Consider the following 26,083-nt stretch of genomic DNA (forward strand, 5'->3'; position numbering starts at 1 on the left):
GCAACAGCATTTCTCCAACTGGAAGCTTTACCAGTGAGTCCCCCAGATTCCTGTGCTCCTCCTCTGTAGGGACTCTCCTGCATCTCTGCTTTATCCTCACATTAAACTGAGATGCTTGCCAGTTAAAATCATACGGGCTTGATTTATGTGGATTACAATGTCACCTGTGCCACCTTCTTTGTCAGACAGCTAGAGGCCACCTCAGTGGAGCCGTGCTGTGTTCCTCCTGTCCCCCCCCCCCTCCTCGTCCTGCACCTGCAGAGGATTGGTGCCCCAGGGGTTCTTTCCTAATGAAGCATATTAAGGCTTTATTCCTTTGTAATGCTCTTTTATTCCATTCTCTAAAAGTCTTGTTTCATTATGATTTTTGTTTATAGGGAAAGAAAAGAAAGGCAAGTGTAGTTTTAGAGATTCATTGAAAATGTATTTCATAATAATTATAAACATTGTGAGATAACTTGAGACTCAAATGCATATAAAGGCAAATTGATTTTTTAAAGTGGCTTCACAATATCATCCCTAATATTTATTGAGCATTACGCATTATTAAACTTAAAACATAAAAATGCCATTCTTCACACAAAGATTTTGCTATATATTTAAACTCAGAGCTGGAAATCCATCATTACATTGTTCTAGTAGATAAAATCAATTATTTCAGTATATAGTCATGGAATTTAGACACAATCTCTAGACTCTATAGAGTACCCATTATGTGCCAGATAACTTTAATCAGTATTCTCTATTTGTTTTTTGTTGTTCCATTTTCTCAAGAACGCTGTGAGGTAGACAATATCATCTGCTTTTCACTCAGGAGGAAGCAGAAGTTGAGAGCCATTGTGGATCCGTGGGTCACACACGGAGTAGGGGTAGAGTGAGGTTTGAAACCCCATCTGACTCTTTTCAGCCATGCCACATCCAAAAGATTTGAATACCTATGAAGTAGGTGATCTTTTTTTTTAGGCCAATCACACACCAGGAGATGCTGAAAAGCTTGTTTTCCTAGACAAGCATGGTGCTGTACGGGTGCCACACCCAAAGGAGCTGGGCAGGCCCTGGTGTTCTCGGAGTGGAGACCTTCGGGACTGCTCCGGAATAGAGACTGGGTGCGTGCTGGGGCATGGGGCTGTGACAGCCGGGGCAAGGTTTTCCTGCTAACCCAGCGCCAGCTACAGAAATCCGGGATCCAGGAAAAAGGAACTCAACCCACAGGCCTTCTCACAGGAAGGTCGGGGTGACCAGGCCTCTAGCAGGGCTTTGCCTCTCCCTGCTCTTGAAGACGAGCCACGGAGCCTCATAGCTCTGTCCCAAGTTCAGATCCGTGCCGTTGTTTGATACTCTCTCAGACGTTGGGGTTAGCAGTTCTATTGGCAGAAAGATACCACAAATTTTCCCTTTAAGGGACATATTTACTACATACCTTCTCATAAATACAGCCCTTTGTGAATCGGAAGTGCTCCATAAATACAGGGTGAGTCAAAGTAGGTTTATAGTCGTGAGTACACAAAACAGAGTTTATCCTTGTTATTAATTATTGTATTTCCCGTACAAACAACTGTAAACCTGCTTTGGCCCTACTTTGTCCTTGTGAATGAATTAATAGAGGAGTAAGTGACTAACCCTTGTTACTTGCTCTAAATTAGAACAATGTGATTTAATAGAAGACCAGTTCTTTCTATCATTTCCCTACAGGTAATTTATTTCTATGTTATTACATGATACTTAATATAAAATGTATTTTTATAAGTGTATGTTCTCTAGGCTACAAACGTCTCTATACTTTAGCCCTTAGGAATATTTTATAATCTTTCCTCCGGGTCAAACTATCCCCCCCAGAATCTTTCCTCCAAGCCCTTTCTAACTGACCTCCATGTATCAGGCAAAAAGATTCCTTCCAGGTTTCTCAGACCGACCCCTGTGTCCTGAATCAAGCTACACCACCTCTAACCAAATTCCCCTTTCTCTCTAACAGGCTTTTTGGCTCCCACATCTCTGCAGTCCTCTAGCACCTATAAGTATTTCTCTATCATGTCTTCTCATTACCATTCTCTTGGTACAAGCAGGCTCAGACTTTGCGTCATATCAAGCCTCACTTCTGCATCTGAGAACTTTCCCTCATTTAGAACAGGAATATATACACTGTCCAATGTACAATTTCTCATATAAATTAGAAAGACTATTCTTCACAGCAGGCAGGCTCCCATCCCGGTCCTCTGTTATAATGTGGTGGCGAACAGGCTTGGGAGTCAGGAAAAAGTTTGTTTGAATCCCTTCTCCAGCACTTAATAGTTTTGACTTGGGTAAATTACTTTAATCATCTGAAAAATGAGGATAAAGAGAGTGATGAATAAATGAGGTGATAATATGTAAAACACACAGCATGATGTCTGACAGATAGAAAATAGTCACTGGTATTTAGAAAATAGTCATAGAGATGAGAAGCACAGCATAGGGATTATGTCCGTAATAGTGTAATAAGTGTGCGTGATGCCAGGTGGGAACTGGGACTATTGGGGGATCATTTCATAAGTATATGATTAACCACTATGCTGTATACCTGAAACCAATGCAAAATAATACTGAATGTCCACGGTAATTGAGAATAAAACAGACTTTAAAAAGAAAGTATTTAATAAATAGAGGCCTTGACGAGGTTGTAGATGGAGGAGACAGTTGATCTGAACAGCGAGTAGCCATCTACAAGGCATCAGAGCACGGCCCTGAGGACATGAAGTTGGGAGCGGCCACATTTTCACAGGGAAAAGGCTGCAAGGATAGGAACATACTAGAAGTTTCATCCAAAGAGAGCTCAAGGTAGTGCAAGTGAGAAGGGCTACTTGGGGGCCTAGCGTGACCTCCAAGCGAAGACATCATGTCACAGGAGCAGCAGTTGGACGGGTTTGTCTCAAACTAACTTAGTCACAGTTCCAGGGACACGAGGTTCAGGGCCAGCTTACACTGAGGAAGTGGGTTCCGGTTCTGCAGGTCAGTTTACTGTGGCCCACAGATCTTAATCTCTTTCCCAAAGAACAGACATACCAGGAGCCAAAAAATCGCTTTTAATTAATGAATTTGTCATCTACAGTTCACTGGTAATGAGGGAAATCCTGTACTGTACATTCTTTTCAGTGTAGATTCAGGATTTGGATATGCTACCAGTGAGGTAAGCAATTCAGCCCTTTTCCTATGATTGTGAGCCAAATAAATGGCTGAATTACTAATGGGCATGTGGATTTTTTCAGTGTGGTGGGTGAGGGTGAGGAAAGGAGGGTGAGTCTTTTCTTGGCATAGGCCAAAATGAATGAAAAGGCTTGGAGTGTTTTTATAATCTGCTCTGTGACGATTTCCAGGTGGCATTCTGCCATCACTCAGGGCACACCCATATGGACGCAATTGCTTTCTGTAGGACTATCACGGATTCTGGTTGGCAGGGCAGGGACCAAAACAAAAAGACAGTGTTCTCCCCACCCAGCACATTCCTGGCCTCTGCCAAATGTGAGGTGTGGGAGTGATATACCACCGTGCTACTACTGATAGTAACCGTGATGGGGCCTGTTAAGAAATGGAAACTACTAGGAACCCACTTCTTGAGAAAGTCAAGCCATTGTTGGGTATGAGTGGTAGCTGGGAGTCAGTGTGATGGTGGGGGTTAGGGGAAGAGTATTGGACTTGGAGGCATGAGAATTGGTTTGGCCCTGGCCTTCCACTGACCACCTGAAAGGTCTTGGGGATTAGTCAGTGTGCCTCAGAGTGAGTCACTTTTGTCTACTAAGAGGCTGTTGAATATAATCTCAGCTACTTTAGCCATAACATTGTTTGTATCACTCCTTGTCTCTGATTTCATCATATGACTCTGCTTTGGAATAGCCCCATACCCACAGCAGAAGACCTTAGTCCAACACTGGTTTCCACACTACAGCAGCCCCGTCTTTCCAGGCTTGTTTGCACCCATTGCCCTGAGGTTGCCGTACCCAACATGGTTCAGACTTCCACAGATGCTGTAATCTCCTAGAATGCTCCCCATCTTCCCCCATTTGTCTTTTTGGAAAACTCCTATTCATCCTTCAAGGCACAGCTCGAGTATCACCTTGTCCATGAAGTGTGCCTGACTTTTCCCATCCCAGTTCCATGAGAACCCACCGTTCCCTTACATGTACCTCTGTTGATCTTGAACAGAGCTCTTTTACAACACATGAGAGTACCTACAATAGTCCTCCCCTATTCATGGTTTCACATTCTTCAGTTGCACTTAGTTACCCATGGTTTACTAGTCTGAAAATATTAAATAGGAAAGTCCAGAAGTAAAGAATTTACACGTTGTAAATTGCACGTCACTCTAAACTGTGTAAATCTGACACTGTCCCACTCAGCCCTGTCCCCAGTGTGAATCATCCCTTTGTCCAGCTTATCTGTGCTGTGTAAGCTCCCTGCCTGTTAGTCACTGAGAAGCCAGCTCAGTTATCAGATCGACTGTCATGGTACCGGGTGCAGTGCTTGTGTTTAAGTCACCCTTATTTTACTTAATAATGGCCCCAAAGCACAAGAGGAGGGATGCTGCAATTCAGAAACGCCAAAGGGAAACCATAGAGAGCTTCCTTTAAGTGAAAGTGAAAGTGCTCAACTTAATAGGAAAAGAGAAAGATCATATGCTGAGGTTGCTAATATCTACAGTAAAAACAAATCTTCTATCCTTGAAATTATGAAGAAGGAAAAAAGTTGTGCTAGTTTTGCTGTTGCATATCAAAGTTATGGCCACAGCGCATGATAGAGCTTAAAGTTGGAAAAGGCATTAACAGAGAAAGAAGACCACATTTACATAACTTCTATTATATTCTTAGAGTCCTTCTTAGTTACTGTTGCTTGTTGTTGTTCATCTCTTACTGTGCCTAATTTCTAAATTGAACTTTATCATATGTATGTATATATAGGAAAAAACATACAGTTTGGTACTGTCTGTGACCTCAGGCTTTTATTGGGGGTCTTGAAACGTATCCCCCGTGAATGGGGAGGAATGAGTCTTGTTGGATGCACCTGGCCATGATCTCGCCCTATCCTGGGAGCCGCATACCACACAGGCAGACTCTAGTTATTGTCCAAAGTGTAGCATCTGAAAACTGTGTCAGAGAAAGAAGAGCTAAGCTCTTCTATGTGCGATGGCTCCAGGGACACTTAGCTCTAAAACATGGCAGATTGGATATTGGAATAAAGGTCAAGGTTAGGAGTAGAAGGAAGAAAGATATATTCTATTTGATAGACTTAAGACAATAGGTTTTCAAAAAGTTTCTTACAATTGTTTATACTCTTATATGTTCATGATTCACATGCATACAGTTTATTTATTAAAATTGTTTTTATTAGGAGAGTGTAACATGGACTCAATTTTTAGAGAGGACAGACTAAATTAATATAAAATAAGTTCAGCCAACACAGCTAATTTGAATGGTATGTGTGTTCTTTGAGTGTATGTTGGTGGCTTTTCCAGTGAAGAACATCTATTTTAACCCTGTCAATTATTAGAAATGAGCTGTTCTCCTGGCTTTTAGAAATCCGATTTTCAAGCACTTAATCTTGGAAGAGTATGTGCATACACAGGTCGGCCCACAAGGAGGAACCCAGGGACATTTGTTAAAACTGTCGTTACACTGACATTGAAAAATTTGCTTTGTCTGTGCAAGTTCCCATCTTTCGGAAGAGAAAAAAGGATTGGGAACTGCAGGCTTGAATCCCTCAAAGGGCAAAACATGGAAGGCTAAGCCTGAGCCTGGAGTTCTGGTCTCTGCCTCAGTCTGTGAGAGGCAGGACCTGGCCAGGGTCAAAGCCACCAGCCATGGCCGGCATTGCCCTTTTGACCTCCCCCTGCCGGCTCCAGGTCTGGTGTCTCCTCTACAGTCCCAGGACAGTGTCTGCTCTAGACTGTCTGTGAAGCCGAGGGAACTCTGAAAAGAAACCTTTTAAGTCTGCTTTTCTTGAGAATGCTAAACCTGCAACACTTGGCCAGACATCACGTTTGGTCTCCCTCTTTGGTGACTCAGAAATCTCAAGGAGAACAGGAAAATCTACAGGGACACTAATAATGTTGAGAGGGCCAAAGGGCGGAAGGGATGAAATCTGTGTCTCCACTGAGTGGGTGATATTTTTTCATTTCAAAGCTTGATGTAAACTCTTGCTTCTTTTGAGTTTTCTACAGACTGAGAACATAAACACTGCCATTAAAATAGTTCATCTCTCCCAAATGAGGCCCCGCACAAGTTTCCTTCTCTGTGCAAAGCTTTCAGCAGCATCCACGGGAAGCACAGGCAGGCATCCAAAACCTACTCTTGCTTTATTTGAAGTTAAATGCCACTATCTCTGTGGGAGACAGAGGGTGGGGGTCAGGGAAGAGGGGTCATACATGAAGGTCAAAGAGGTCCAGGGAAAGGGAATTAACAAATAGGCAAACCAATCATAGTGGTTCTTGGTATCACTAAATGTAGTCAGCATATACTCCTGAACTGGCTGTTTAAACTTGTGCCCTTCCTGGTGGTAATCAGATTCACATTGCCCACAAGCTGAGTTCAAGGACTGGTATAATTTCAAAGGCTCAGTTAAAACAAAGAGGTGCATATCAGGTGGAGGCCATGCCTTATGCTTCTTGCATGCGCTCCTCAGCTCTGAGACCAGTTCTGGGCTGTGGGAGGTTCACAATCAGTAATCCCAAGGCAGCACCCCCAGCAGCTGCCTGCTGATTTGACAAGCGCTTACCAGGATGAGCCTAAGACACCTGCCTCACCGCTGATCCCGTGGAAGCTGAGTACTCGCCTTGGCTTTGCCCCTTCCTGTGAGAAGGAGGTGTCCCTGGCTTACATAATGCACTGTTTTCACTGTACTTTTCTGCCTTTTTCCATTGAAGTGGATTTTTCTACTATTTCCCAAATCAAGTGGTTCTCCATGATGCTCCATGAACATTTCCAAATTTCTATGGGAACCCCACTTTCTGTAAAAACTCAAATATAGCCAGAAGTCCAGGAACCAATGAACAAGTTCCTAAAAATCAAAACTTAGTCTCTGAAACCATTAATGCAAATAAATACTCCTGCAAAAGTCTCTGAATTCTTACCTCAAAAATACACATTTTATTCCATTTAAAATGTGATAGGTGCCTACCTTTGGCATGCATTTGCATGAATCCCTAGATATAAGTGTGTAAAATACTATTTAAAATTTTGTGACTACCCTTTATTGCAGAGGTATTCAAGCCTAATATTCAAAGCATAGCTCATGATGACCTATTTTATAGGCCTAATTAGAACATAATACACCTATTCTCTCTTTGTCTGAAAAAAATAATAAAACAACTTGTATTTGCTTAGAGCCCAGAAGAAACAACAAGCCTCGCTACTGTGTGGTCCTGCTGACCTGGTAGTTGCTCAATACCGTCTCTCCCCAGGAGGAATAGAAGGCATGCGCCTATACATTCACGCATAACAAATACCACTTTATTCTCCAAAGATCGCCAGGCCCAGCACTGGCCCTCCTGTGCACAGTGAATCAGTGTGGTGCAATTCAGTTCTTTCCAGAGAGATTGTTCCTAACCCCGGATATACGACGCCCTATCTGCACTCATTCTCAGCCATCACCCCCCAAACACACCCAGCTGGGTTTCTCTACCACCTGGTTCCATCAGGGACACCCTCCTTCCCTCTACCAACTTCCCTTAGTTGTAGCTTCAGTCGTCTCTGCCCAAAGACAAGGCTGTCCTTGGCTGTTGTGAAGTCTCCCTTGTCAGCCGGTCCCCAGCATCCACTGCACGTCCCCTGGACACTGGGAAGGCAGCAGGAGTGTGCCATTGACACTCAACTCGCTAATCAAGATGGACTCCCTGAAGTGATATTTAGGATATATTGGGGTTGGAAAGGAAAGCAGTATATATTTTTGTAAAAGAAACATATTTCCCACTTATAAACCATTCTGCTGATAGTAATAATACCAGTGCAGGCAGAGTCTGACAGTTTGTGGTTGGTTGACATACACACTCTTTTCTCCTGGACAATATTATTAATAGTACTTAGTGTGTGCAGAGCCTGCAACCCTCACGAAAGCCCTATGAGTCAGCCCTATTTTTAGTCCCACTTTATAGATAAGGAAACAGAGACACAGAGGCGTGGTAGCTTACTTAAGAATACAGAGTCAGCAAGTGACCTAGGGAGGCCGCTGAGCTTCTAGAGTCCTAACCGCAGGCCACGCTAATGGGTTAGCACCAAGTGACTCCACACAAATGACATTGGCCATTTTCTCTCTCTTCTAGATTCCACATGACTTTTGCTCTCAGTTTTATATTAATTGCACACCTCTTCTTCCATGTATTTTTCAAGTCTCTCACTTTGAACAATGAGGTTGATAATTACTGAACATCCTCAATAGAGCCCAAGCAGCAGTAGACTGATGACACCCAAGACTGCAATGACCACACTCAATCAGGCACTTAGAGTCCTGGAGCTGAGATTCTGTCTTGTCTACAGAAGCTTTTAAGTTGGAAGCCTACAGATAGACAGTGCCTCTAGCTGTGAATGACACACGACTGTAGTGCAAACTGGAATCTCTAACACCCAGTGGGGGCAGACTTCTTAAAAGCAGAAAACAGGCATTCCATTCATCTGTGTATTTCCAGATGAAAATGGACTTAGCTCTAGCAGGTCTCAATAAATGTACTGCATGAATTACTAAACAGAATTGATAAAAGACCAGTTAAGTGGCTTACCAAAAACTAAAAGATGAAGAAGGAAGGAGGGATGGAGGGATAGATGGTAGATAAACCACTCTATTTAGAGTATGAGCTCTTGTGTATGGATTCTGTCACTGGCTGGACATTTTGGAAAATGGTTTTTGGTTGTTTTTTTTTTAGTTTATTGATTTGAGAGAGGAGCATCAATTTGTTGTTCCACTTATTGATGCCTTTATTGGTTGCTTCTTGTATGTGCCCTGATCAGGGGTTGAACCTGCAACCTTGGCATGTCAGGATGGTGCTCCAACCAACTGAGCTCCCCAGCCAGGGCTGGATGTTTAGTGGGCTTATATTTTTCCTTAACAGTCATTGCTTCAAAATAGCGCATCCTGTCTATGAGGGTTCAGTACTGGCTTATCTTTGTCTCTGTGACATTCCTCTAAGAATTCGGAATATAAGAGGATCATTTGAAAATAGCAGTAACAAATGAAGTTGCTATTGTTTAATATTTAAGTACCAAAAATTATTGCCTTAGTGTGAAGAATGTCTATAAAGCCATATATGATTTGAAAGCCTGACCCTGCCCACTGTCTATTAAAGTACCAATGTCTGAAGAAGCCCCAGATGAAAACATATTCTAAATGGATTTCCTGGCATGAGTTCCTGGTAGGTTTTTATCATGCTAAGCCCTAGAAATAGGGATAAAATAATGATTTTTATAAGGAAAGAAAGGGAAACATGTTTCTTTAGTTAACTACTAAGATTTGGAGTTTACAAACTTAAAAACTGAGTTGAAATAGTAGGTAATATGCTTACTATGTGTCAGGCACTGTCATTTAATTCTCACATTTGACACCATTGTCAGTCACCACCTTATAATGAGGAAACTGAGGCAGACAACAGACAAGTACATGTCTGAGTGTCTGCAGAATAAAACGTGAACCCACATAATCTGATTCCATAGCCTGTGCTGGGAACCACCATCATAGACCGCCCCGTAATGAATTGCATCTAGGATAAGCCGTGACCTGCTGATCTTTTGCCCCTTGCCTTTCTTTCTTATTAATATCTCTCTCTTAGTTTCAATGGCATCTGCTGAGCTCCGCCCTGCCTCCCCACCCACACCACTGTCTGTCTCCCACTCAAGTCTTAAAGGTCACAGGTACACACCCAACTTCAGATAGCATTTAGTTAGTTTCCCCTCCAATGTTTAGGAAATGTTCATTAAATGCTCCAGCCCTTCAACAAGTTGATTTGACTTCATTTTCAATTTAACCACGTATCATTTCAATTTCCTTTTCCTCAGTATTGTATAGCCCTGGGAATAGAGTTGGAAATGTGCCTATCATAAGCTGAGTCACATTTTGTGTGTCTCTTCCTCTCAAGCCATTATTTTGTGGCCTATTTTTTTAGGATTAAAAAAACTTTTCACTGTAAAATAAAACGCAGATATAGAAAAGCACACAAAACAAATGTATGACTTAATAATTATAAAATAGAGTTTATTATATAATTTGAATATATAATGAAGGAATATAGATCAGGCACTGGGTATCACCACCCAAGTCAAGAAATAGAATTTTGCCACTTGTCCAAGAAGTGGACATTGTTTTGGAAATTGTTTTCCAAAATGCTACATCACTTTACTTTCCCACCATCAGTGTATGAGTGTTCAGTTCTTTCACATCCTAGCTAGTATTTGGTATTATAAGTTTTTCTTAATTTTAACTGTATGAATAGGTGTGTACTGGTATTTCATTGAGGTTTTAATTTGTGTTTTCTTCATGACCAGTTTTAGAGCATCTTTTGATGTACTGATTTGCCATCTCTATGTCTTCCTTAGTGAAGAATCTATTCAAATCTTTTTCCTGTTCTTAATTGTATTGTGTTCCTATTTCTTATTACAGTTTATTGTTTATATATTCTGGATACAAGTCTTTTATCAGATATGTGTTTCCAAACATATTTTCCTTGACTGTGGATTGTTTATTTCTCAACAGTGACAACTGAAGTTTTTAATTTTGTTGAAGTCAAAATGATCCTTTATGGATCATACTTTTGATGTTATATCTAAGAGATTTTTGCCTAATCTAAGCTCAGGAAGCTTTTCTCCTATATTTCCTTCCAGTTATATATACTATTGTTTTATGTTATAGATTTAGACTGATCATCTATTTTCAATTAATTTTTGTATATGGTGTGAGGTATAGATTGAAGTGTTTGTTTGGTGCATGGATATCCAGGTATTCCAGCATCATTTTATGAAAAGATTATCCTTTATCCACTAACTTGCCTTTGTAACTTTGTCAAAAATTGGTTATCTATACATGCATGGGTCTATTTTTGGCCTCTTTAGTCTGTTTGCCTTTTTGTTCATTATTATATTGTTTTGACTACTGAAGCTTTATAGTACATCTGAAGTCAGGTCCTATTAGCCCTTCACTTTTATTCTACATCACAGTTGTTTTGGCTATTCTAGGTCCTTTGCATTTCATCTGAATTTTAGAATCAGATTGTAAATTTCTAGGAAAAAAATTCGGTGGGATTTAAATTGAGAGTATAGGCCAATTTGAGGTGAATCGACACCTTCGGAATATTGAGTCTCCTGACTCATGAGCAGAGTGCCACTCCATTTACTGGGTCTTCTCTAATTTCTCTGAGCTTTGCTTGCAGTTTTCAGGGTAGGCGTCTTGCACATCTTTTACTATATTTATTCCTAAGTGGTTTGTACTTTTACGTTAATTATAAATGAGTTTTTAAATTTCAGTTTCTGATGTTTCATTCCTGTTGTATAGAAATGCAATACATTTTTGTATGTTGATCCTGCAATCTTCAGCCTGGCTAAACTTATTAATTCTAGTGGCTTTTTTTTTTGTAAAGTCCAAATACTTTTAAAATACCTGGCCAATACTTTTAAAATAACTGGCTAAGGAAGGGAAAAGGATGAGTGAGGGTGAGAGAGATTACTCGACAATTTCATGGGAAGGAAACACTCCTACAGCTATAAAACAGCATAATTATATTATGAGAAATACAAATCTTAAGAAACAGAAAAAAAATTTTATCTACTATTCCATAAAGGTAAGTGAGACATAGGAAAGTTGGATTAAAATCGTCAGGGAAGCAGACTGCATCGGTCAGGGTCACACTGTCAGCGGTAACTTGGTGTGCGGGGGAGGGGGTCAGTACTTGAAGGTTCTGCTCTGTGCAAAAGGGGGAGAAGAAAGGGTGGTTTGATAGGCTAACAAAAGTATGTTTAGAACTTACAGTATGTTAGAAATGAAGTAAAGGAGGCATAGCAAAAACTATTCCAAAATAAAGAGTTGTGGAAGAACTGTGAAGAGAATGTGATGATAAATATATTTAAAGAGGTAATAAATCTACTCAGAACCAGGTCATTACATTTAGAATGTTCTGGGGAACTAGTTGGAGTCAAGCACTTGATTAAGAAAGTTGCAGCAGCTTTTACACAATTGTAGGCTCTGTTAAGTGGGTAGAAAATAGAAAAATAAGACAGAGTAACAAGAGTTTTACTGTGTGATACATAAAAGCCAAATAAATCACAAAAATAAAAAAAATTACATCTAGTAGTATGTGTTCATGGCTATTCCAGAATCCACGAGTTAGATAAAAGGAGTGTGTATATCCAATGTACAAATTCAGTTTATACTTTAAAACTACCCAATATTCCACTATCAATATAAAAGAATGTTTTCTCCCCAACGTTTTTTATATTGGAGTTTGAAATGAAAAGTTTTGAAGGAGAAATTTCAAGTTTGTAATGTAGAATATGGGAAGGGAAAAACAGGATACTGAGAGGGTTCTTTTATTTTCACATAGTAAGAAAAGCAATGATGCTCTTTTAGCTGGAAAGGTAATTTGGCATAAGGGCCACACTGCAATAATTGTATGGATGAACCCAAGTGGAATCATAAATCTGAAGATAATTTAGGAAGAGAAGACATATTCTGACGCCTGGTTCTTAAATCCTTTAGGTCAATGAAAACTTCATATGATCTCTATTTTTCATGTTGAATCATATCACAATCTCATAAACAGCGATAACATCAATGATGCAAAATTCAGTATCAACATATTCTTAGAAAGTGTTAAGGGCCAATCTGCTTGGGTTCAAGTGCTGGCTCCTCCTTTCCCAGTTGTGTGACCTTGGACCAGTTACTTAGTCTTTTTAGGCTCAGTTTTCCCATCTGTAAGAGGAAGATAATAATAGTACTGTCTTTGGAGTGAGTGAGGAGTAGTGAGTGAGGAACACTCAAGCTTATCTTTTTGAGGTATTTAGAACAGTGCCTGGTACATGATGACTAGTACGTAAAGGTTTATTATGTAAATATTTACCGAGTGTTGACTGCCCTAACAGAGTCAACAATACCTAAACCACAGTTATGAGCCACACAAGCAAATTTATAAGCTTAAGCCCCTACTGATTTTTAAAATTTATACTCTAGGTCCTGTAAGTAAGCCAAAAACCTTGAACATGGTGATTATGTAAAGGTACTTCATCTGTCTGTCTTAAACCATAGCATACGAACTACCTGGATCACTTCCTCAGAGATTAGGAGATTCTTTTGCAGATGGCTGGGTAGGGTCTGCCTGCTAGTCTCCAGTCTCCCACTGTCCAAGATTCTCTGAGTTAGAAACAAAAATCATGCTTTTAAAAGGCAGAAATTGGAGCATTGGAAGACTTCTCTCAGGAGAAAAAACCACAGGAAAGATAAGAGGAAGGAAGAGTTCTCTTGACTTTGGCTTTTGCACTCATTTCCTTTTCCTTGTTGATCCCCGTGTCCTCCCTCAGACACACGGAGCTCATCCCTGAAGAAGAGGAGGAGTGGATACAAACGGATAGTCTGTGGTGGTCGTGAGCCCTGTGTCCACTCCCCGGAGTTCTCTGGGGCTGACTATAAAATAATCTGAGACTGTTATAAACAATTGGCAGAAGTATCTTCTCCTCTCCCAGCCAGCTGGCTCCCTGAAGTATGGTGCAAAACTGGTGATTCCCAGAGCAGGCCAGGCCCCTGGCAGTGCGTGCTAATTAGACAGTGTTACATGAGCAAGCAAGTGCGAGTCCCAGGCAGCGCAGAGTGCCTCTGTGTGCACCAGCCTGAGGCCCGGACCTGTGTAATGAGGCATTGTTCTCCAAGGAAATAAATTACTGCTAAGCTTGGATAGGAGGAAGTATCTGAACATATTGAGGAGGAAAAAGCATGTTTTTGGATTAACAACCTAAACTGTCTTGGTTTTCTTATCTGTGGGGCGAGGTAGCTTGGAGGGTCTCCACGGCCTCGGTCGCCACTGATACTCTCTGTGTCTTTGCATCGGGCCCATTGAAACCCACTGGGTTTGACTCCTTATTTTCACCTTCCAACTTCTCTTGTCACACAGGTGTCTTGTCGTCACTTACCCCTTTCTACTTAAATCTACATGCCTTGAGTCGAGTTCTCTTGTAGTCAGAATCTGAGTGATGCTGAAATACACTGATCTTTGTTGATGATGTTAATGAAGAAGGTCAGAGGTTATTCCTCTAGGTCAAGTTAGTATTCCTGTATTTTTCCTTAACCCTTCAGTCCCTTTATCACATTTAGCTTGGGGCGGTGACTCTACTTTAGTCCGAGACAGCAGGCAGGCTTGCATCCAGGCTGATGTAGGGAGCAGCAAAGGGCGTGCAGTGGTGTTTGCAGGGCTCTCCCAGCACGCTATGAAAGCGTTGCTGCTTCTCCTCCACATCCATCTTCCCCAGGCCACCCTGAGACTTACCGTGTCATCTTCATCTTCATAAATGCTGCTACAGAGCCCCTTGGCTGATCTCCTCCCTCCCCTACTATTCTCCTGTTAAACCTTGATCAGGCCCTCTCTCTACATGAGATTGTGGGGACTGTGTATGTTCCTGCTTGGTTTTCAATGATCCTCGGCCACTGACATGTGAATATTTAAACTGGAGGAAAATGTTGTTATTTATGCTCGTTAAGTAAGCTGTGGCTGGCGTGACTGAAGTTAGTGCAGGACAGAGTAACCTAAGATATCAGACTAAGAGTCCAAATTATTAGTGTAAATGGAATATTCAAAATATAAAGAAACTAAGCAAAATCTTGGCAAATCAAATCTAACCCCATCTTCAGAAAGGATAATACAATTATTTTGAAGTGGGTAGTTCAACATTTGAAAATCAATGTAATTCACCATATTTCAGAAAACTATATGGTCATTGCAAGGGAGACTGTAAAAGCATTTCATAAAATCCAGCATCCTGATAAAACTTCCTCAAACTGACAAAGGTTTTCTACGGAAAATCTGCAGCTAACATTATAGTTAATAGTGAAAGGCTAAATGTCTTCCCTTTAATATCAGGAACAAGGCAAGAAAATATGCTCTCATCATTTGTATTTGACATTTTATCAAAGGCTATGACACTGCAAAGAGCTAATAAAAAAGAAATAGCATGCATCTAGTTTGGAAAAAAGAAGTAAAACTATGTTTATTTGCAAACAACTCTATAGTATACATAGAGAGTCTGTGCCAACGATGTCATATGAAATGCGCACACATACACGTGTACATGTGTGTGCACATATATTTACATATTATTTTTAAGAGTCATAGACAAGAGTCTGCTTTTGAAAACATTAAATGAATATTTTTTTCAATGCTAACATACTGATACTTACTTAACCAGAAAAAAGCCAGAGATATGTGTTGGCTTTTACCCTTTGTGATGACAAAGTTGTTGAATGTGATTTCTGAGCAGAAAGGCAGCTTGTCCTCGGGGCCTTTGAACTTCAGTGTAAACTAAACATTGGGAAAATTACTGGACTCTGGCTATAAATGCACCAGGTTTGTGACTGTCAAACAGTATGATACTCGAGAAGACTTCATGAGTATTTAGAACTATCGTCCTTCCCTTCACTTCCAATCTCCAGTCCAGTGCACAGGGCAGGGCAGGGCAGATGAGCAAGGCCCAGATGGAAAACCACACTGTGCACAGGGCTAGGGCTGTTACTGTCGTGGGTGATTAGCATGGCTGGGGCAGTAGCCAGGATAATCACAACATGGTGTAGGGTCAAAAACCCAGGACACTGTGGTGACATGATGACAGGAAGTCCGGGAGCAAATGCTGTTCGGAGCTTCCAGGGGGTTGAGCTGGCTGTCAACATTGAGGAAACCTGTCAGCAGGTGGTAGAGACACTGGGCTCTTATCAGGACTATTAAGGTCACACTGTCGTAGGACAGGACTGGTTACTAGGCAGGTTCCTAGGAGTGGGGTTCAGACATGAGGGGCAAGGCAGCCAGTTCAGTCCCACAGCTGTGGTTCCCGGAAGCCAAGAATGAAGCTGAACCCCAAAAAGTTCAAGTCGTTGTATCCCTGTATTGAAAATATGTGGTTTTAATTCACCATCTGACTGCTTTGCATTATCATTTATGATTAATGAGAAGGTCTGCTCTCCCTGATTTGGCTTTGATTAAAAACCAACAATAAAACAAACAGAAAAACCACCCTGGCCCCCACCCATTCGAGCTAAATGCTTCCTCTACCTGCCTTCTGAAAGCAGGCAGAAGTGCTTGGGAATTGCCTGAGTTTGTTACCCATGTTTCTCCTCTTGCCTCCATCAGCATGGAAAGTCTAGTTAACAGCAAGCAGACTGCTGACAGTGACTGAGACTTAACATGTTTGTACAACTGTGTAAAACATTCAAAGATGTGAATTATAGTGGGACACCAAGGTTCAAGAGGAACTTTATAAAAAGCAACAAAACCTTTCCAGTGCACACTACCTTGGCTACTCTTTTTGAGTGTACCCACAGCTGTGTCGTGATGCAGAGAAAATTATGTTTGCTCTAATTTTGATCCCAAACCACTGGTAGATGCATAACTTGAAAGGTATACAGGAAGCAACAAGGAAATTAATCTATGGCATATGCTCAGCTCTGTCCTTGTAGTGTGAAAGCTGCAATAGACAATACGCAAATAAATGTGCATGACTCTGTGCCAGTAAAACTTTAGCTACAAACCCTGATCCTGGGACGAACGTAGACCATAGGTCATACCTACTGACACCTGGTCTAATGAAAACAAGAAAACAGCATTTCTACCCACAAATATGTATAACATGCTGTTCTTATTGAACAGAGAAAAATATATATTCATGGCAGCTGCAAAAGACACATTTAGTTAATTTTTATTGTTTTCTTGAATAATGGCAATACTTCCCATTTTTTATTTACTTAAATAATAAGCACTGAGTACAGCCATTTTTACTGAGTATTAGAGGAAGTGGAAGGATTATTTTGCTGACTGCTGACCTTCAGGAGCTACTAAGATAGCTGGGAAATATGACAGTTCAGTAACTTTGTGAGCAGTGGCTCAGACATCATACAGAGAGAAAGCGGGGAGACTTCTGAGGAAGGAAAGGAGCATATGAACTGGAGCAGTTGGGTCTTCGTGGGGAGGTGTGGCTCCGAGGAGTCCTGGAGACAGCACATATCTGTGAAGTGGGGACAGAGAGGAGGGCATTTTGGGCAGGGGGTGATGAGACCAGGAGGATCATGGGGAAAAAAACCCTACTGTTTAAAGTAAAGCAAGGTGGTCAGGCTAGCCAGGCCAGGTGACCATGCTGTCTGTGCCTCTTAGGCCTTCATCCATAAGGCGAGGGTGAGAACAGTGGCTTCCTTGCAGGACTGTTATGAAGACTTAAAAAGTTAATATTTGTAAAATACCTATAACATTTCTTGACACATAGCAAATGTTTTGTAAGTACTTGTGAGATAAATAAATGCTAGAGGTGGAAGTAATGAATGATTGAGATGTGATAAGCTGATGTGAGATGAGGTCAGAATAATTTTCCCAAAACACTTGTAGTTATGTAGTCAAGAATTTGCCATGTCTACTATTGTCAGAACAATGGCCAGATTCCTCCGGGGGGCATCTGTGATTGTCCCTTGGTGTTTAATGAGCAGTGAGTAATTGAGGAATGAAGGTAAAATGTCACTCACCAGTTCAGGGAAGATGTTAGGAAACCAAGTAGGAGAGTTACTTCACGGGGCAAAATGAGGAATGCTTTTGCACATGTTGAGAGGTTTGCAGGAAAGCACATGAGTGGCGACAGCCCAAAGGCACGGGGCTGCTTGAACTGAGGCTGAAGATGATGGCTTGGGAACCACTGGCACAGAGGCGACCACCAAAGTGTTGAGAGGAGGGAACCGGGTCAAGAGAAAGATGAGGGCATTGAGCCTTGAAGGTGAGTTATGCACACCTTCATCTGTTTGGAAGAAATAAACTGCTGCTATGGAGTCCAGTTTGGGAGGAGGGGGCAGACCATACAGGGGTTCCTGGCCTCCCCATGACGTTTTGAAGCGAGTCAAGTGTGAGCTCCACAGCAGGATGGAGTGTGAAGTTGTGAAGTGCACAATAGTCCACGTGAACCGATTTTTCCCATCTTGAGCAGGCCCTGAAGATCTGCAAACCACGCTGCCTTCTGAGCTCTGGTCAGTCTGGTCACAGGAGACCTGTGGGATTTCTTTCCTGCCTCAGAGAAGCGGCTTCCCCAGGACTTGGGAGGGCGGCTGGTCTGAGGAATGCTTCTGGCCGTGGGTGCATTCCAGCCCAGGACGATGGCCCAGGCATTTTCAGTTTCACAAAACCCCAGCTCTTTTCTCCTTTTTGCTTTTTTTTTTCTTAAAAAAAAAAATGTTGTCACAAGTGAAACATAATGGAGCCATGGATTTGTTTCATTAATTTTCACATAAGCTGCTAGTATGGAATTAGTTAGCTGCCTTGTGAATCAGTTAGCTAGCCAGTGGGATTCCGTTTTAACAAGGGGACTACTGGATGCTCTCAAATGCTAGCTCTGCGTGTGACTGTGCAGTATATGGAACTTCGTCCAAAAGATGAAAGGGAATCACAGTCCTTGCCCCTGCCTCTGGTTCCCAGTTGGTGACTTGGAGAGAACAAACTGTGCATCATCGGAGCCTTATCTTCTCCACAAATATGCTCGGATCACATACTGAATAAATCCAGTGCAAATTTATTTTTCATGCTGATGAACTCAAAGACTTTCAGTGTTAGGCCAAAACAACAAGTCCTGAACTACATGTAGTGAGGAATTTGAACATTTACTCTTTGATCTGGAGGTTCTCCGTTCCCTGGGAAGCAGTAACTCCTTGGAAATCCTGCAGGAGTCTTCTAAAAGTTCCCATATTTGCTTTAGGGTTAAACCTGGTTCCCTCTTCCTTCCCAAATCCCACCTCTAAGTTGGGAGATGGGGCAGCTGTGCCTCCAGGTCTTGTATGTCCCACCTCCTCACTGGTAAGGAGGAAATCCTGTTAATAACCTCTGCCTCAAATCCAAAGGCCTTTCCACTCAAAGGAAGAGGGCTGTGGCTGTGAGATTTAGGGCAGGAGGGTCGAGTTAATTCCAATTAATTGTAGAGATTTATGTTGAATTTTAAAACCAGTGTGACCAGACAGAGTTGTTGAAGTAGCATCAGAAGTCACACAGAAAAATTGCCTAGAGTGAGAGAAATAGGATCATGATTCACATGAATATTTTGGGCAGTGGAACACTGTATAGCAGCCAATAAAAATGATTAAAATAGTACAGTAGGAGCATACTGATTGGCACAGAAATACATTCACCAATGTTGGAACGTTGGAAAAACAGATTAAGTAGACTATGAAGTACAGTCCAGTTTTTAGGATATTACATGCATATATATGTAGTCAGCAAAAAAAGAAAAGAAGGAACAATTCAAACAAATACCCACTACAGTAATTCTAACTTTGGGGGTCAAGGAACTCTTCAAATATGTGATGAAAACCATGGCCCCTAAGATCTGAAAATGTGCATCTGCACATCAATGCAATTTCATGTACGATTCCAGGCACTGCAAGGCCACTGCTCTCCAGCATGGATGGGGTACGGGCAAAACTGCGTCTCTTAAGGGAAACGGATGAATTAAGGCGTCTGCGGAGGTTTTTTGTGCTCTTAGCTCCCTTGTCACGCCTCATATCACTTCACAGAGCAGAGGCCACCATTTCCATGATTCTTAATGAGCTGAGGAAAACTATTAGAGCTAACCAAGAATACTGCTAAGCAAAAGGAATTTGTCTGCAGTCAACAGCCCCTACGCCATTTCTGAGTCTCTCTTATGGTCCTTCTGCTTTCTCATCTACCCAAAATGTTGCTATCTTTAAGGTCCCTCTCAGTCCTCTCCACTCCAAAGAGCTTCCCTTTGTGCTTCAAGTGAAACCTTCCTATCATCAAATTGTTCCATAAAAGTAACCCAAACAGAAGAATGGGCTGAGCCCTTATAATCCAGCAACTCAAGGGACAGAGTGTAGAGTGGTCTACCAAAATATATCTGTGTTTGAGTATGTCGAGTGTGCATACCCAGCAGAAAAACACATATATTTAATCTTATTATTCTAAAATGCACACTGGGAGGCATACTTTTAAAGGTACACCTTAGTGCAGAACTATATATAATTTAGGAGTAAATGGGAATAAATACGTAGAATGGAGACCAGTGGTTTAACTACATAGTGGTTAAATTATTTAACTCTCCCTTCTTGCTCCTTCCCACCCACCCCAATCATAGTGTCAGAAAGAAGAGTCTGGAGTGTTTAAATGAGATGGCCCAGGTTGGAGTCCGGGCTCTGCTGAGGTTACGTAACCTCTCTCTGAGTATCAGTTTGCCCATTGGTAAAAAGTGGGTGGCAAAGTAGTTGTGTCATGGACTTGGGAGGATTAAACGCATAACGTGTCCAAGAAAGGTTTAATGTGTAGAACACAGTGAGGTTCCGTGCAGCAAGGGTGCCACTCATCTTGGCCTCCCTCATCCGTAAGCTCTGGCTCTGTTGTTCTGTTCTGCCCCTGTGATAGATGAAATCCCAGAAGATCCCCTAGGTTTTTAGTAGCTTTAGATGGACGTTTTCTCATCAGAAACTAAAGTACTCTCATTGTAGCAATGAAAAACCTGTTTAGTGCAACAGTCCAAACTCAGGTCCAGTCCTGCATAAAACCTCCCCCAACGCCACCCTTGCACCATCGCAGGCAAGGCCTGGATGTACCTGGGGTGCCTGCAGGCAGTGAGGAGCTGAGTGGGCTTCCTCTCTGACTCCTCCCTCACCTCCTTCCCAAATTTCAAGCGGCTGTTGCTCCTCCCAATGTGGGTGGCCCCTGTACTCCAGGCCCCAGGCTCTGGGCTTTAGGAGGCCCGCTCCACCCAGCTGCCTGCTCAGTCAGGGTACTTCAGTCACAGTCCTCTGGAGGAGACTTCCTTCTGTGACGGCCCAGACAGTCTCTCTCCAGGCCCTACCTGGCCTGAAGGGGACCTCAGAGGTGCTTGACCCTCTCCTGTGGCTGCTGGAAATTCCTTTTTATTTTATTTTATTTTATTTTATTTTATTTTATTTTATTTTATTTTATTTAGTTATTTTTCAAGTACAGTTTTTTGTCTATTTTTCCCATCCCAGCCTCCCCTGCCCCTTGCTCCCCACCCCCCTCCCCTTTCCTCCCCCCCCCCTTAGTTCTCGGTCCCTGTGTCCTTCCTATTTGTTCCTCCAAATCCCCCCCCCTTTTTCCCCCTTAACTTCCCTTCCTTCTCCCCTCTGGTCACTATCCCCTTGTTCTCTATTTCAGTGTCTTTGTTTTTTGGGTTTTTTTTTTTTCTGCTTACTTGTTTGTTTTGTTGTTTAGCTTCCTGTTAAAGGTGAGATCATATGGTATTTGTCTTTCAGCACCTGGCCTATTTCACTCAGCATAATGCTTTCCAGTTCCATCCATGTTGTTGCAAAGGGTAGTAGCTCCTTCTTTCTCTCTGCAGCATAGAATTCCATTGTGTATATGTACCACAATTTTTGGATCCATTCATTTACTGATGGGCACCTAGGTTGCTTCCAACTCTTGGCTATTGTAAATTGTGCTGCTATGAACATTGTGGTGCATAGGTTCTTTGATATTGATGTTTTAGGATTCTTAGGATATAATCCTAGCAGTGGAATTGCTGGGTCAAAAGGCAGGTCGATTTTTATTTTTCTGAGAAAAATCCATACTGTTTTCCATAATGGTTGTACCAGTCTGCACTCCCACCAACAGTGAACTAAGGACCCCGTTTCCCCACAACCCCTCCAACATTTGTTGTTTGTTGCTTTGTTTATGATAGCCATCCTGACTGGTGTAAAGTGGTATCTCATTGTGGTTTTAATTTGCATCTCTCTGATAGCTAATGATATTGAGCATCTCTTCATGTGTCTCTGAATGTTCTGTATGTCCTCCTTGGAGAAGTGTTTGTTCAAGTCCTTTTCCCATTTTCTAATTGGGTTGGGTGTCTTCTTAGAGTGGAGTCTTGTAAGTTCTTTGTATATTTTAGAGATTAAACCTTTGTCTGAGGTATCATTGGCAAATTCCTTGATCACAGGGAAATGTAACTGTCCCTTCTTCCTGGGCAGAAGTCTGGACACTCACACACATGCGCACACACACACACACAAACACCAATCTTTGGCAGCCTCATTCCCAGGCTTCCATTAGCTCCAGTGGGTAATTAGTGGCTGAAGGTAGCAAACTGGTTCTGCAGTGTCCAGACACATCCTCTACGTCTGTCTTTTCCTTTTTGGCGTGGTGGTTTAACACTTTCATTCAGCATGTGGGGCATCCACTTGGCATTTGTTTTATTGTTCAGAGCCTGTGAGGCCTCAATCAAAACTGAGGCTAAAAGACTTACCACTCAGCATTCTGTGATAAATGCAAAGGCACTTAACCTGGCATTTGGCATATAGTACATGCTCAACAAAGGTGACTTGTCATTACTATTACCAGTAGTGATTTCTTATGGTCCCATATAGTCCCTATAGGTTTACCACAGTTTGAGAAGTATGGTTGTGCCATTGTTTTGATAACTACTGTTATGAAACCTATTAAATGTTCTCAAGTGGCAATCCTTAAGTGAAATCAAAGAGGAGAGAAGAGGATAGTAAATCAAGAATGCATTTCTCAAAACAGTTATTTTGTTTTTAAATAAATCAATGTTTTATACATATATGTGTGTACACATGTAGATATGTATTGTGTGTATATACATCTATTGTGCATATATATGTTGTGATTAAAAGTGTATTATTAGTTTCAGTCAAAAAAATTAAAAGCCACAAGACTGTAGCATAGATATGAGGTTTTCTTCTATAATAATTACTGTGTAAGAATCAATGTGACTAAGACAAGTTTGTATATTGATGAAATCTAAGAAATATAGAGCATTTTTCCCCCATAGGTCTCTGCAGTAAAAACAGTTCATCTGTAGGTAATACTGACCCATTTAATGTTTTCCCCTAATTGTTCCTTAAAAATAGGTATCAATCATATCCCCTGAAATGTGAGGAGCAGAGAACAAGTTTTACTTCTCTAATGGGTTCCTCACAGGGCCCAGCCAAAGAGAACATCAGTCTGTGTTAATTAATGTTTTACATTCCGTTTGGCTGTTTTACTTGTCCTGCAATAGTTTTTTGGACGCGTTAACTGATTTTGCTGCTTTTACATACACAGTTTGCACTATTAAGCATCATCAAGATACAAATACGCAAGGCTAGAAGGGACTCCATCAGGCCCAGGCCCTGAAATGCGGGCTCTGCTCAACACATGTTTGTGGGATGAGTAGAGATTCCATCTGCAAGATGAAAACCACTGGTGGCTGATAAGTTTTCAAATGGCAAATCTCTTATATATTTTTTTTAAATTCAATACCCCTTGGTACTTGAAGAGAAGTTTCAAAATATTCATATGCCAGGAGTGAGATCACAGAATTTCTCATTAAAATGCAGTTTAACCTCCCGGGCCAGTGTGACTCAGTTGGTTGGAGCGTGGTCCTGTAACCGAAAGGTTGCGGGTTCCATCCCCAGTCCAGACATGTACGGGAAGCTACCAATCTGTGCTTCTCTCTGCATCGAGATTTCTTTCTCCCTTGATCACTCCCTTCCTCTTCCTTTAAAAGCAACGAAAAAAATGTCCTTGGATGAAGATTCAAAAAAAATTTTTAAATGCAGATTGACCAAGTTGAGGGCAGGTGGTGGCACCCCCTACCCACCTTTCGACAGTAATAGTAAGTTTGTTATGGGAAACACATTTTACTTTCCCTCTCTCATAATTCGAAGTCACGTGAAGCTGGGCTCCAAGGAGGACAGTACATTTTACTCTGCGGCAGCCTCCTCTAGTGAACACAGCTCACTTGGACTTCGTCGTGAATACCTGGCCTGCTCGGCGCAGTCAAGGGGTGTTGCCTCAAGGAAAAAACTCTGCTTCTCAGGAAACTCACTAAAATAAGTTAGGGTTGTCTTCACTTTCCTTACAAAAGTTTAACTAAGTATAGTAGAGATGTCAGTTTGCTTGTGATTTTGACCTGTTCAAGTCCGTGAAGATTTTGAATGTTCTCATCTTAAAGAAGACAAGGTCAGATGGGGAAAGAAGAAAGAAATCAGAGGATGTTCAGATATTTCTGAAGGAGTGTGTGCTTGTTTTGAAATGCCTGTATCTATGCCACTCTAATCCTCTCTTTGGCTTGTAACCTTCTTTGCCAAATACTGTGTAGTAATATCTTTGTGACTCATCTAAACTCTTAGTATGTTTAGACCACCCAGACAATCTAACAGGATAAACAGAGCTACTCATCTGCCTATTCATCAACATCCCTCCCAAGAAATTTTTCAGTTCCTAATAAAGAAGTTTATCAGATCATCCTGAATTATATTACATTGGGATAACTTCATAACCAAGAAAATTTTAGGCCCTTTCACCTTGGAAAAGAGCAAGTACCTTAAGGAAAAGAAATAAGATTTGTGAGAACTGGATTGGTATTTTAAATTTATATTCTCAGCTTTACTTTGAAGAGAGGGTTTGGAGAAGTGGCAGTGATAAAAAGAAAATTGCTCAATGATACAGATAGCATTGCTACTTTCCTTAACAAGATGAAAGTATTCCTCACATGAACTCACAAGAAAAAAATAGTGAATTAAAAAAAAGAGAGACCAAATTAACAGTTGAACATATAGTCAAATTCCAGATTTAGATGCAATCAGAGTCAAAAGTCAGGCATTTATAATCTAAGACAATGTGGGGTGTGTTCCAGAATGCTCTCTCTCTCGTTTATAAGAGTTTTGATGATATACTTCTAACTGTGTGCTTCCCCAGACAGGGGCCCTTTTACTCAGCTGAACTATCCACCTCCCTCCCCAACTATGTAAAAGATAAGGCTACTATTTGGTAAATTTCCGTGAATACAAATGCCATTAGAAGAAATTTATATTATATTTAAGGGATTAAAAGCTTAAAATCAAGGTTTTTCTCTTTTGAAAAGTTGGTTTACAACTTACGAACTGGCGATGCCATTTTCTGAATTGCCAAAATACAGTGAAATTCATTCATTCCTTAGAAACAAAAGCTTCTTATGACTAGAACTAGGGCATTTGTTAACGTTCTTATATTCCTTCTGCTGCAATATCTACCTATAGATAGAATATAGATATAGATGTGCCAGGACTTCAAAGGCATAAAGAGGACATTATAAATTCTCTACAACCTACCTATGTGTGTATTCACTATCAACTTTTTAAATGTATAAATATACATATTTTTAATGCGACCATACTATATCTATCTATACATGTATGTATACACACACATTGATTTAATGCTACTAAATTACACATAGGAAATATCTGCTAAAATGTTTTAAACTTTTTAGAAGTATATATATTCTGAATTGTTTGCTATGCCTATAATACTTAAAGTAACTTGTTGCTGTCCCTTTTTGATCATATTTGAAATCGAGTGACTCATTTGTTAAAGGGTGAGAGAAATCATAATTCCTTACACAGCTAAATTGTTCAGCAGAAAATGTAGAAGGAAGAAGAGAACTCTTGTCCTTTGCTTAATCCAGGGAAGTCATAATTTCTAACACAAATTCTTTAAATCATACTATTCCTACTCACCTTGAACTTGTATACAAATTGCATAACACTTGTGCTGCCCTATCTTTTATTTAGATAATGAATTTGGGAATAGTGTTTGGAATTCAAGTCCTATGTCTTAAAGGAAGATTGAGCACATTGTAATTCAAAATAGTCCTGTGCTTCAGTAACCAATATTTTGTGTCCATGGAAGACACACACGTGAAATAATTGAATATCAGCACATCTCTCTAAAAGATGGATTCCTGAAAGGACATATGTGAATGAATTCTGGTATCTCTGATGCCATTTTCCCATTAAATTACTCTGGTAACTTATCTTAAACATTATATTAGTTTTTCCCCAAAGCACAAAGTTTTAAAAATAGATTTACACCTACAGGTGGCTACTGTAACTATTTCCTGTGTATCTTTCA

General features: G+C 41.0%; 1 protein-coding gene across 3 annotated transcripts in view; it reads left to right on the forward strand.

Annotated features, from left to right (window-relative positions):
* The window catches only part of PALLD (palladin, cytoskeletal associated protein), a 356,788-nt gene that overhangs the window by 219,512 nt on the left and 111,193 nt on the right, over positions 1-26,083 (forward strand). The window lies entirely within an intron of this gene.

The sequence above is a fragment of the Artibeus jamaicensis genome, unplaced genomic scaffold (genome assembly GCF_021234435.1).
Source record: "Artibeus jamaicensis isolate MK-2021 breed Jamaican fruit bat unplaced genomic scaffold, CSHL_Jam_final scaffold_537, whole genome shotgun sequence".
Taxonomy (NCBI): Eukaryota; Metazoa; Chordata; class Mammalia; order Chiroptera; family Phyllostomidae; genus Artibeus; species Artibeus jamaicensis.